The 15,030-nt window shown below is 33.6% G+C and overlaps 1 protein-coding gene across 2 annotated transcripts in view; it reads left to right on the forward strand.

The window, feature by feature from the left end:
* Positions 1 to 421: 421 nt before the first annotated feature.
* The window catches only part of LOC145266671 (uncharacterized), a 324,969-nt gene continuing 310,360 nt past the window's right edge, over positions 422 to 15,030 (forward strand). For both annotated transcript variants that reach the window (XM_080122609.1, XM_080122601.1), the window contains exon 1: positions 422 to 2,905. The gene's annotated coding sequence lies outside the window, so the exon portion shown is untranslated. The remainder of the gene's footprint in view (positions 2,906 to 15,030) is intronic.

Genomic DNA, 15,030 nt, shown 5'->3' on the forward strand with positions numbered 1-15,030 from the left:
ACCAAAGCCAGACTAATCGCCATCATCCGCCGAGTATTCGCCGAATATTCGCCGGCGCTTCTGGAAAAGGCATGTTTTTAGGTTCGGACACGTATCGAGGCGGTGACTGAGGCTGAAGACGGCTACATTGAATAGATGCCAGCCTGACTACATAATAAAGTTACCTGAATAGACTTTTTGTTTTAAAATAAAGCTGTAGTGTTGTTTTTTTTTTGGGGGGGGGTTATCGTTCCACTGTGTAGACAAGCGTATTTTTTTTTAATTAATAATAATTTTTGACAAAAATATTTGATCGGAAAATAAATTTAAATGATTCTCCAATCACCCCTATTCGCTACTAAAGTCCCCAGCTACTGAACAGCATTTAATGCTAAAAGAAATGTTTGAAAAAAGTTTAATAAAGTTATAAGTTCCGCATTTCTTCATTACTGACAGAAATCGACGCAATAAATCACGGGTAGAAGCCACCGCGTTGCGTGGACACGGGATTCCCCAACTCACGATCAAGTTTCACTCCGATGTAAACCAACAAGGCCGCAAAAGGAATTATTAAGTGCAACGAATCAGAGCAAAATAAAACAAGAAGAAACCCTTGGAAATAAGCATGACCATACAGCTACTATTGATTATTCCCGTATCCACGTATTCATAACACAATAGCAACACCTCTTCTCATTTATGACAGCACCGCCGTCGCAATCTGTTTTTCCTCATCACTCCACCGTACAAGTCATCAGTATCATTCACTTTGACGACTAAGGTAAACACCATCATCCTTACTACTACTACTACTACTACTACTACTGTTGCTGCTGTTGCGGGCTTCTCTCGATCGGCTCTCCCAGGTGCCAACGGAGCACAGCGACAATTTCATTTATTCTTTTTCTTTTTTTTATATTATTATTCTGTGATATCGAATGCGACTGATTGTGAAGTACACGGCGACGGATTGTGAAGTACACGGATCGAATAAGAAGGAGGTGGTAGCGGCGTTCGTCGATAGTTTTAAGCAGCGATCAAAACAGCAACACATGTAAACACAAAAGAAATCACCGACAGGGCGGGTGGTCGAACCAAATGTGTGACAAACGTGAACAAAACAACAAAAATGGAAAACGCATTTTATAATATAATACCGCACAACCCCATCACGTGCCAAGATAACAATAAAGAATTAACAAATATTAAAACAGCAGCAACGCACGCACATGTAAACAACAGCTTCAAACACAGCAGCTGAGAACTTTTAATTCATACACACAATACATACATACATACATACATATATATACACAGACACACACACACATATATATATTTATATATATACACATATATATATATATATATATATCTGTGCAGGTGGGTACATTAAAGATTTCCTTTAGTCCCGATTGATAACGGATACCCCATGTAATCAAGGTTTCTAATCACTAACCGCTGATCTCCAGAACCGGCAACTGTTAGGGTTTATTAAGAATAAGTCCAGGACGACTGGAAACAAAGCTGGGATTAGCAGAGAAAGGCTGTTAGAATTTCGAAGTTTTACTTCCTCTACACTTGTTGCACACACAGGTTTGTTAACCCTACTATTTAATCTATAATTACATGGAAGCCATATGGATCCATACTTTTCGCAAGATTATATTGAAAGACATGAAATAGCCCCGAGGGAACTCGAACCCGTCATGCAAAGCTTGCAGTCCACATTTGTAAGCATTACGCATAAGGTCAGTTGAAACAAGTGTCGAGTTGAGTGGCATAACTCCAAATTTCAATACGGTGGCCCTTGCATCTAGCTTTTCTCATACTATTATGTATCCCTTCTTCGTTTTCTTTCTTTCGTCTTCCACTCGTACGGTTTCAGCATCGTTAAGAAGCATTTGGGAAGAAGCAATCTTCTACGTAGGCCACTGAGTACGCGTCTCCCTTCCCATCTGACAGAGTGTCCCCATATCGATTTTATGAACGGATTATTTAATTATGGATTAACAATGATTTTGTCTCATTTTCTTCCTGCAAACATGGAGCATTTATAAATCTATTTATTTTTATAAACTGTTGGCTGTCACAATACTGTACACGCTGAAATGTAAGTTAAAAAAAAACAATTTACAAAAAATCTGCTACTTGCATGACGTATATCTTATGCACGGATGTTGATGTTTACACATTTGCTTTGTGCGAGAAAACGAAAGTGTCTATTCGCAAGAATTTGAATATTTTTAAGAGATATAGTTCTTTCGGTTACGTTGAACAACAACAAACAAAAAACAATGTTTTGGAAACTGCAAACAATTCAAATTTGTTGAATGATGTTTATTAAACAACTGAAAACGTAATATTGGAATTAACATGAATGTTTTTGTATGTGTCGACATTCATTATTTGAAAGAAAAAGAAAAACAATTAGTTACAAACATATAACACTATACGGATACATACAACATTGACTTGCTATAGGCAAAAACAAAAAAAAAAACATCAAAAAGTAAACTATATTCTTTCAAAATAAATGAGAGGATCAATATTGATTTTAAACAATGCCCCACCCCCAAAACGCATAAAACAAAAACGTGGCATCGTGTATGCTTACAAATGCACTGTATTATCATATACGGACTTATTGAATAGTTCTTCCGATTAAAAACTGTTTTATCTTTAAAGAAGAATTATTTTGAAATTAAAAGAAAACAACCGTGGAATCAATATAAAAAGAAGAAAAAATACAGGAGAAAAAATAATCTGTTTAAATGCGAATCAATTACACTGTCATGGTTTCGATATAAAGTTTTGCACGTGTAAAAACAATGATATTACGCCAATATGTGATTGGGACTTGATAGAAAAGAAACACAGACACGAAGAGAATCCTAAAGAAATGAAACATAATAATAAATTACATGTAAGTGGATTTATGTTTTTATTACTTTAATTTTCAGCTTTCGAAAACTGAAATTGCAAGCAATTATTTATTGTTTATAATTTATTTAAAATCGTTTTTCATAATGGATATTTTTACAAATTCTATAAATTATACACCCCCTCACCGCAAACATTTCATTCTTGAATTTATTTGACAAGAACTTTAATGGAATGTGCTCCGACAAACTTGTACTAATAGTACCCCTTTGAGTTATATACCCCACATAGGCCCATAATTAGCAAAATCTCATCCCTTCACTATTTAGTTACTGAAAAGTATACTATAATATTTCTTCCCCTCGAACTGCTAGATGTTGGAATTCTCTCCCACTATTTTGCTTCTCTTAATGTACTAAAATGCAGAAATTTAAATGTAATGTGAACAAATATCTTGCTGCTCAACTCCCTACTTACAGTGTCCCTGTAGGCATGATCTCTAATTCACAGTAGGTTTTTACGACTTAGTGACAATGTGTCATTTTTTTGTGATGGATAGAAATAAACATCTGATTGTTTAACTCTTTCAATTATTGAAATCGCAGGTGACGGTGTTTACGTAGTTAACGACACAATTTGGCGATCCCGGTCCCCCAAGTTCGAATCCAGTTCGTTCCACAAAAATCACTTTCACTTAGGATGTTGGCAAACTTCTTGTGGTCCCATAGGTACCCAATGCTTTTTTTTAGAAATAATTCCGACTAGAAAAATATCGCGGAAACCAATGCCAACAATAAAACATTCAGATTCATATGAGTTGTTGATGATCATGTTATTGTATGAATCCAAATATTTTATTCCTGTCAATATTTTATGTTTTCAGCCAGAATTCTTTTTAGAAGAGACCACTTTAAGGTTGCCAACATTCTAAGCGAAAGTTATTTTGTAGAACGAACTGTATTCGAACCTGAAACTGATAGTCAGCCTCTATCGTTAACCACTAGACCACCACCACCTGTCGACATAATAATGAATTAGTGGAACCAGTTTTAAGTTTATTTTTTACATTTTTACGGGATAAATTCTGGTTATAATCTACTTTATATATATATATATATAAACTATGTATATAACAGTACATATATCTATCTGGAACCTTTTTCGTTTGGAGCATACGTAGTATCTGTTCTGATACAACGTTTCATCTTTTCTTTTTTTAGTCAATGAAAGAGAAATCCTTCTAGACGGAGGCAATTTAAATATTTGTCCTAATCAAAAGTGCCTCTTATTTTGGAAGCTGAATTTTCTATAACAAAAAAAAAAAACAACAAAAAAACAAAACAATTCTGCATCCAATTTTGTCCTCGCAAGTAAGTCGATAAATAAACACACACATACTTGATATTCACGTTTATGCATAAAATGTTTTCAAATCTAATTCGGTTTTAGAGGCATCGTGTTCTCATTCTACTTGTGCTGAGGTGTTTCGTTTATACACACCCACACACGCAACGAGTGTAAGCGTATCTAATACCAGGTAAAGGACAACTGGTTTCTATATCACGTCTGACTGCCATGATTGGGCCTCCCGCAAGCAGATATGCCCCGACCCGTGTCGTGCTTATAGGCTGTACGGGTTGTTACTTTCACCTGCACGCAGAATGCTATGAAAGCAAATCCTCGATGGGCCCCAGATTCTCTTAAAGCCCATAAGTGCTTTACCACCTTACTGACAGGCGCTCCCTCGTACCGAGTAACATGCATAGAGAAGATACAAAACGGTTTATCAGTAGCCGAATAAATAAAACATTCTGAAAACGCGTCTATTCAATCTGTTTCATAGATGCGTCCAGTCAATTTGCGCCTTTATCGGTGTAGTTGTTATTTTAAACCTAAGCGTGACAGACAAATTTAAAATTAAAGTAACAGACAAATCAAATGACAGACGTGGTCCGTTAGATTGATCCTTGGAGCAAAGCATAATTGCTATTTATAACTGAAGGGAGACAGATTGACCAAAAATGATATTTTCAAACAAAGCGAGGCATGCATATCAAGTGACACACATGATCCCTTTAAGAAATGCATGGCTAATTATAAACGCTATTTACACCTGAAGTGTGACAGAACGACGAAATTGCTATTTTAAATTAAATCAACATATCTATAAAAGTGAGAATGTGTGTGTAGGACAACCTATATACTCAACGAATTTTTGATCTAAAGACTTGAAATTTAGTATATAGAATTTAGTATATAGGATATTCAGACATCTGAAACCTTTTTAATCCGTTTTCATCCGTAACAAGTACGTCTAAGGTATCAAAACTGAAAAATTGGTACGTGGGAATCGTCGGATGTTCAATTGTTTCCTGTTTCACGAATGCGCATTCTTGAATAGCTCACATTACAGATTACTTATGTGAAGAATAAGTAGTTTGAAAACACGTTTTTATAGTCATGTCACGCTGGTCTGATGGTTATCGTACTTGCTTCACTGTCTTTAGGTTTTGGTTTTGATCTCAGCTGGAGTGCTTTTTCTTTTTTTTATTTAGAAGTGAACGGTTAAGAAAAAAAAAGACATAATACTCGCATGCGCGTCTCAGTTTCTGTATTAATTAAAATATAATATTTATGGGTATTTTACGACCGGGCAACGCCGGGCGGCCTGCTAGTCACAGATAAAGTGAAAGACCGAGCAACTCAGCAAATAGAATTGGACAAATCATAAATGCTATTTCAAACTGAAGGAACAGAGATCGATCAAATTGTTATTTCAAATCAAAGTGGGACAGATATATAAAGTAAAAGACAGGTTTGCTCAAAGAGAAGCATAGCACAGAACTGAACAGTGACATTGGACAACTTATAAAAGCTATTTAAAACTCGAACTGACAGATTTTGAAAAATGCTATTTCAATTGAAAACGTGAAGGACAGATTACATGACGGATAGAGCCTTTTATATTAAAGCATGCGACAATTTATAAATGCTATTTCCAATTTAAATGTAACAAATTTGAATGTAACAAATTTAAATGCTGCTTCATAGAGACCGACAGACAAAGCTGCATATAGAGCTGATTAGGTTTGCCCAGAGAGCAACGATGTTGTGTGGCATGGAGCGTCTAACCACAGCAACACATCTTGCAAATAGGAATGCGTTAAAAAGAAAGAATGAGACATAACAAAGAAAGATGAAACATGGAAAGGTTTATTTGTTTGTGGAATGTTATCCTCATCTTCGTAGCTGTTGCTTTACCACGCCTCGGCCAACTCATTCTCTGGCCTTCTTCAGGTGATTAACCGCGATGGGGTAGGAATGCTGAGTCTCGTAACTGTGTCTCCATGCTTTCCATAGTTGTTGCTTCACCATGTTTGTGGCCAACTAAACCGCTGGATTACTTTGGATAAGATTGAAACCGCTATCTCCAGACAATGCACATCTGGAACAACAACAACAACAACAACAACAACTATGCAGATAAGGATAACAGTCCACAAATTACTCATCTCAAAGGTTCTATTTCATAAAACTCACTATGTCTGTCTGTCTCCATATTTTCAAACTCTATCTCTTCTGAAACTAAAAGTCGCAGAGTGGTGCTAGGGGCCTCAAATGATTGGATTTTTTATAGATCGTTCTTTCATGGTTTTTGCAGGTTAAAATGGTTTTAAGGGGTCCAAAAATGTGTCAAAATTTAAAACAAAAAATCATTATACATTTTGTAAATTTATCTTAGTTTATTTTTAATCAGTTCATATGCGTGCCACGTTGGTACAGTGGTAACGTCACCAGCTTTGAATGCTACAGTTTTGCTTTCGGTTTCGATTCTAGCTTTTGGCGCCCAAATATTTTGTTTTTACTTTTGAAATTACGACTCTATAATAATATATACGACAATGGACAAATTACAATATCATATTAAGCGTATTTTACGACCGGGCAAAGTCTGGCGCCCCCTCTCCCATGCTAGTAATATATAACGGAAAGATTTCTCGGTTTACATCGGAAAGAAAAAACTTCCAAAAACGTAATTTATTTGTTTATGGAGCTTTACATAGGATAAACAGAAACGTTTATGAAACAGATTAATACGGGCGCGAATAGGTCAATATTGTTATTTGTTTATTTCAATTCTATTGCAACAAGATGTAGTACGGACCCGAACAATGACGAAAGCTATCTTCATCATGGAGACACTTTGATGCGTATGAAACTAACCGAGATCAGAGTCGTCGGCATTCTTTCTCGTGCCACTTCAGGCTAATAAAACAACCCCATCCACAAGCTAAATCTCATAAAGCCGAGGTGAACCAAAACTTATTCTTACGCAGAAAAAGAGTTTACAGATTCATACCAACCACTGTGAGGTTACCACGATGGAGCCAAATACATTATTCAGCTGGCACAAAAATTGACCGCAGTTGACCAATGTTCATGATAAACACCGATGAGGCTAATAAGATGAGAGTCCTGCAGAAAAATCCAGAACACAAGTGCTTGTTTTTGCATACAAAGATGCCCAATACAAACACTATTGGAAAGTTTTATATTAAAAAAAAATCGATTTCGATAAAAAAATGATTTAAGGGGCTTTTTGAAATTTATATATTCATAAATATATATTGATAATTGACTATAATTCGTTAATTGCAGAAAATAAGTAAAATCTATTACTGATATATTTTATAAAAAGTGTGCGCTCTCTATTTATGTATCATATAGTTTTTATTCAAAAGATGACAATTTTTGATAAGATTTTTGTTTTTTATCAAATATTTTAATCAAACATTCAATGAAAAAATTTAATCAAAAATTAAATTTTTTATTTACTTAATTAAACCTTTATTTATTTAACTAAGCATTTATTTATAATTAAAAAAATAAAGATTTATTTATTTAACTACAGAGTTTTCCTTATTTATTTATTTAACTAAATATTTATTTACGATTTATTTAGTTAACTAAACATTTATTTATTTAACTTTCTAGGGCAATTGCTCTTAACATATCAAAGGCCTTCGACAAGGTATGGCATAAGGGTCTACTTCACAAGATTTCCAGCTACGGTATAACTGGAAATGTTTTCTCATTCATTAAATCATTTCTGTCCGATAGGGTCATAAGAGTAGTGGTAGATGGACAAAAATCGGAGGCCTGCAATATAAATGCTGGAGTCCCTCAGGGGTCAATCCTGGGCCTAACTCTTTTCCTGATCTACATCAATGACCTCCCTAAACACATACTTAAATCATTCGTTGACATCTATGCTGATGACACGACCATCTACGGCAACACATCAAAGGCTGTAAATGACAAAGTTCTCTCTGATTCTCTCTCCTCTGATCTAGAGCGCGTGGTTCAGTGGGGGAAGATGTGGCTGGTTACTTTTAATGCATCCAAAACCAAACTCCTATCCTTACATCATCAACGCTCTGATCCCCATCTGGCATCAATTGTGATGGATAGCTCTCGTCTGGGTGAGGCCCCGTGTTTTGACAAGCTTCTGGGTTTGACCTTTACTCCTGATCTGAAATGGAACACGTACATCAAGTCTGTTGCCAAGGTCGCTGGAAAGATGGTGGGATCCTTCTACCGCTCCAGAAGATATCTCACTACTGATGCAATTCTCTATCTATATAAAAGCCAAGTACGTCCAAGGATGGAATACTGTTGCCATATCTGGGCAGTAGCTGCTAAAAACAGCCTATCCTGCCTTGACAGAGTACAAAATAGACTTCGTGGCTTAGTGGGGGATGCCCTTTTCTCTACCATGCTACCTCTCTCCCACAGAAGAGACGTTGCGAGCCTATCCTTGTTTTATCGTTATTTCCATGGCAGGTGCTCGTCTGAACTCCAATCTCTGGTCCCCCCTCGCCAATCTTTCACGAAAAACACCCGTCTAGCTGAATCCACTGTGAAAAATTTCCCCCACTCTATATCTGTGCCTAAATCAAAACGCAGATTCCATGAACAAAGCTTCTTTCTTAGAACTGCACGCCTGTGGAACTCTGTTCCGTCTGCCTGCTTCCCACCGGACTACAACTTGGATGTCTTCAAGTCCAACGTTAACAAATTCCTAATTAACCGCCCCCTTAAGTAAACACTTCATAAAATCTCCACACTAACGTACTGTACTTGCAATAACCCTTATTCCTGAGTGGCTTCCGGGCCTTGATAAGTGGTGGTCACTGTGTAAAAAAAAGAAATTAACTAAATATTTATTATTTATTCAACTAAAATTTATTTATATAAATACACAATTATTTATTATTTATTTATTTAATTAATATTTATTGATTTATTTAATTTATTTATTCAACCAAATAGCTTATTATTTATTTATTTATTCATAAATATGTAATTTTTTTAATCTAAAGATCAGTAATTTAAAGATGCCGCTATACTGAGGATATAATTAAAATATAAAGTAAAAAAAAGTCGAACTATGACGGAAGTAAGGCATATTAGAGAACATTGATCAAACGCAACCACACTCACGAAAGACACATACTATTAACACACACACACACACACACATACACACACACACTACGCACACTGCATGTATACTATTTTTACACGCACACGTAATAGATATGCACACATAGATATACATTATACATACGCACATTGCTGGATAAACAACATTGAGTTATGGTATCTTTCAATTTGCACACATACGATGATACGTGCAATTATCCACGCATGACTTCATGTAGAGGTGGTAAAATTGCTTCACGTCGCCAGGCATCGTTAAGTAAATAATTTAATTATTTTCTTCTCATTAAAAAACATCTAGGATGCCAGCTATCCTGCATAGGTGGATACCTTATGGTAAACGTTACTAATGACGGCATCTATTATTTTAAAAAAGAAGCCTTTACTCATTAATTTGCGAGCTATTTGCGTTTATCATTAATAATATTTGATAGAAAATAAAGGCATGTTAATATACCGTTTATATGTCTCTCTATACGCGAGTTTCCTCAGCACCGATGTTTACAGTTAATTTGCAGACTTTTATACTGTACTAGCAGGCCGCCCGGCATTGCCCGGTCGTAAAATACGCTTAAATATGATATTTTGATTAATGATTAAAAAAAAGGACTCGTGCCCCACAAGCGAGAATCGAAACCAAAACGTTTAGTTTACGATTTAATTTTTCCTTCGAACTTAATTTCTGAGATATGAAAACACGTTTGCTGCAAGGCTAAAAATTAAAATATGAAGCAAGATATTACTTTACTCATGCGTATTCCTAATGCCGTCGTTCGGCCTTCACCTGGAAAATTCCCTTAAAAAAATTTCACACTTTTGTATTAATTTTCTCCGGTTAAAACCCAAATATAAATTTTCGCATGGTTTCACTGGAAGAATACTTAACATAAATCCCCATTCTACAACCACGAAGCAGAATTATCTGGTCGTATATAATCATCCTCAACCAAACCTAGTATGTTAAAATGTTTTCAAAGCATTTAAAGCCCGATCTTTCACACACACACACACACACACACACACACACACACACACACACATGGCAATTTGATTCTTCGTAGCTCAATCGTCATGTGCCCCATGCAAGTGGAAAACCCTATCATGTATAATTAGTTTCTATACAGATTTGATTCTTAGTCTGCTATTCCTCTTTAGTTTGATACGAAAAATTGTTTATGATATTTGAAAATTAAAACAATAGCCATAAGTAAGCAGACAAGTCCTGTTATGTTTAATAAGATTTGCTTTAATCAAAGAATGTTGCGTACATATTCATAATATATATATATATATATATATATTCATATATATATATACTTTTTCTAATGTACGATTAAATTTTTATTTGAAGAAAGGTGAATGTATGTTGGCATGTTTATTTAAGAAGCTCAATGTAATTACAGAGCATATAATGAATAAATGACAAAAGCCTATATTCCAAATTTCATGATGTTGACCATTTTACAATTTATTTCTTTAATTCAAGAATTGTAAGTGTCAACTGCATTAAAGGAATAAATTGTAAGATGGTAAACATCACGAAATTTGGAACATATGTAGACAATGATATATGTTTATTGTAGTTTTGTACATTCATTAAAGAGCAAATATAATTATCATACGATGGAATCTGGAAATGCAAAACAATATTGTCTACAAGAATCTTAACGTTATCTTCTTATTTATATATCAAAATCTATAAATTATGTTAAGAGTAAAAATATGAAAGTTCAAAATCCGAATTGAATTATTTGAAAAAAATGCAAGAAATTTAATCAAAATGTAGACTCAAAAATAGATATTAAATTTGTTATAAATGTTATAAAAGAAAAGATTTCATACAAATGATAGAAAATAAATACATAAACAAAAGAAGACATTTCAAGAAGAATTAGTAATTCTATTATATGATACTGGAGATATTCATAGTCGACCTCATTTTCCAAAAGAGGGGAGATATAACATAAGAGAAATATTTGGAATTAAGTCTCACCTTGCTGTTATTTCAGATTTGGAATAATAGCAGTAAGTTTTAGTCTCTCCTCCATCAAGGCCAGGGGTTTGGGGTAAATATATATGGATATATCTATACTCGTATCCAAACTGATTATTGAAATTCTTATATTTTTTGTTTTATGGAACGAACCTACATGACAATTTGCAAGCTTTTTTGAGATTATAATACAATTCTATGGTTCAAATTTTATGACAATTGGTAAAAAAACTATATTTTCAAACCAATAAAATATGCCAAAATTTGCCTACGTTTATATATATAGTGTCCTGGCAGGCCAGCTTCAGTTTTGATGCTTCTGTTGTCTCCCCTCTTGTCAGCTGTGTTGGCAATTTTATAAGTTCGAAACCTCGGCGACTATTGATCAGCATAAAACAAATGAACGCTCGTTGGAAAGCTAATGACCTGAATTTTGTAGTGGGCTGTGCGAAATTCGTCCTTAAAGTGGCACATTATTGTTTCAAGAAGTGCGGGATCACTTTTCTATATTAATTTAACGGAAAATGAGCACACACTTTATGGCCACCTATTTTGAAAGGGTCTGTTATTTTTTAGGGGTTGTGTTTATTGTAGCCTGGTACACCAACACAAAACCTACATTAAAAGACTTGTATACTATTGGTTTTCAGGTATGCTGAAAACGACTATCGCATTTAAATTTCCGCAAATAATTTTTTTTCGTGTATTAAGCAAAAATATGCGCGCTTATGCGTACAACAATGGCTACCACATATAACATAAAATTACATTGCTTAATATCCGTAAAAATACTAATAATATGGAAACCAAGTTTGTTAAGGTAGGGTTTGTGCTAGTCTACAAGGCCACAATTACTACATAAACACCACTCCTAAAAAAAATAACAGACGCCCTCCACCAAAAAAGTGGTTTTAGTGAGTGTTTATATTACGTTAAATTAATATAGAAAAGTAATCCCCTACGTTGAAAAAATATAAATTCTTCATATCTTGAGAACTACTTGTTTCCTGGAATTTTAAACATTTACATTTTTTACATTTTTTAGTTTCGTTTTCAGCACAGTCGAAAATCTTTAATAGTAGTAATTTTAAATGATTTTTTGTGGGTGAAAAGATACTGACTCTTTACGCATATTTAAATCATAGTCATTTGGTTTCCTAGTTTTGCATATGAATTACAAAATATCTGAAATTTCCCCAAAACTTCTGGGTTTGATGGGAAGAATACCGAAACGTATTACTATGGTTTCAAATGATCTGAAATAAAACCAAGGTGAGGGATTGGACTCCAAATATTCCTCATTTGTTATATCTCCCTTCTTTGGTTTTCATATATTATTCATGCATATATTTTCATACATTATTCATGCATACATTTTCATACATTATTCATGCATACATTTTCATACATTATTCATGCATACATTTTCATACATTATTCATGCATACATTTTCGTACATTATTTATGCATACATTTTCATACATTATTCATGCATACATTTTCATACATTATTCATGCATACATTTTCATACATTATTCATGCATACATTTTCGTACATTACTTATGCATACATTTTCATACATTATTCATGCATACATTTTCATACATTATTCATGCATATATTTTCATACATTATTCATGCATACATTTTCATACATTATTCATGCATACATTTTCATACATTATTCATGCATACATTTTCGTACATTATTTATGCATACATTTTCATACATTATTCATGCATACATTTTCATACATTATTCATGCATATATTTTCATACATTATTCATGCATACATTGTCATACATTATTCATGCATACATTGTCATACATTATTCATGCATACATTGTCATACATTATTCATGCATACATTTTCATACATTATTCATGCATACATTTTCATACATTATTCATGCATACATTTTCATACATTATTCATGCATACATTTTCGTACATTATTCATGCATACATTTTCGTACATTATCCATGCATACATTTTCATACATTATTCATGCATACATTTTCGTATATTATTCATGCATACATTTTCGTATATTATTCATGCATACATGTTCAGACATTATTCATGCATACACTTTCATACATTATTCATACATACATTGTCATACATTATTCATGCATACATTTTCATACTTTATTCATGCATATATTTTCGTATATATATTTCACAGTATATAAATCTTATTTTATACTGGATATATTAATAATCGCACTCTATTTTCAAAAGATGGGAGATATAACGTATGAGAAATATTTGGAAGGCGGTTTCCACTTGCTAGTATTTCGAATCATTTGAAACCATATCAGCAAGTTTTAGTCTTCACTTTATTAAGGCCAGATATTTTGGGTATATATATATATATATATATATATATATATATATATATATATATATATATATATAAACAATGGTAGTAAGAAGGCAGGCTCGAACCCGTATTGCGAAGGAGGAACAGAAAGTGAAAAAAAACGTGACGTATTTGCTGTTACGACCACCGCCAAACCGGAGGTGACGTAGGTTTAAATTAAGGCTAGAAAATCGAAAAGAGGGGATGACTTTCAAAAATATCGGCGAAAAAAGCAACCCCTCCATGTAGAAAAGTGCCCAGTTGAGGGTGAAGAAATTAATGTTTTTAGCCAATGTTTCGGTATTTGTCGTCTGAAGGGTCGAGCTTCAAAACGATACTGATCTTGTAAAAATCTGTCACCTCTGTCGAAAGTTTTAGGCAGACATGCAAACATACATACATACATTTATTTATTTGTAGCTCAAACTTTCGACCCAAACCGATTAAAAGCTTGCCCTATCTCTGAATACACTTTCTGTAAAATTTCAAATGTTTAGACCAGAAATTGTCTTTAGTAATTTGGCAGAGAGCGCAGAGGTCAATTTTTTTTTTAACATTCATCCCTATTATTACGCCATAACATTTATTGTTTTGGGCTCAACTCAAATTATTAAGTTAGAACCATGTCCAAGGAACCTATATCTAAAATTTCAAGTGTTGGAACCCAAAATTATCGGAGGAATTTTGTAGAGTCCTCAAAGGTCAAATCGTTGAACTTTGACCCCTTAACAGCCAAATTTCTGGCCGAAAAACGATTACAAAGATTTTCTAAAAATCTCAATACCCTGTATATCAAACTTCGAGTCTGTAGACTGAAAGTTGACGGAGTTATTGTGTAGGGAAATGTATTCAGACAGGCACGTTCACTTATATATATATATATATATATATATATATATATATATATATATATATATATATATAGTAGTAGTAAGTTATAAAATATATATGGCAATTAAGCTACACAGAATATTCCTAATAAGCCTGACGAATCGTAGCGTGGATGAAACGCGGAATATCCAGTGTAACTTAATTGCCATATATATTTTATAACTTACTACCTAGCTCTACTTACGTATTGAGTACTGTTGAAGTAAGTACTTAAAGTTTACGCATAAATTTATACTTTCGTATATTAATTTATGTGATTAAGTTAAGTAATCATATATATATATATTAAGTAATTAAATTAAGTAATCATATATATATAAGTATATATGTTTATATATATATATACATGTATAGTAATTAATAAAATATATATGGCGATTAAGCTACACTGAATATTCCTCGTTCAA

The sequence above is a fragment of the Euprymna scolopes genome, chromosome 4, assembly GCF_053919585.1.
Source record: "Euprymna scolopes isolate OS-2025 chromosome 4, ASM5391958v1, whole genome shotgun sequence".
NCBI classification, from domain to species: domain Eukaryota; kingdom Metazoa; phylum Mollusca; class Cephalopoda; order Sepiida; family Sepiolidae; genus Euprymna; species Euprymna scolopes.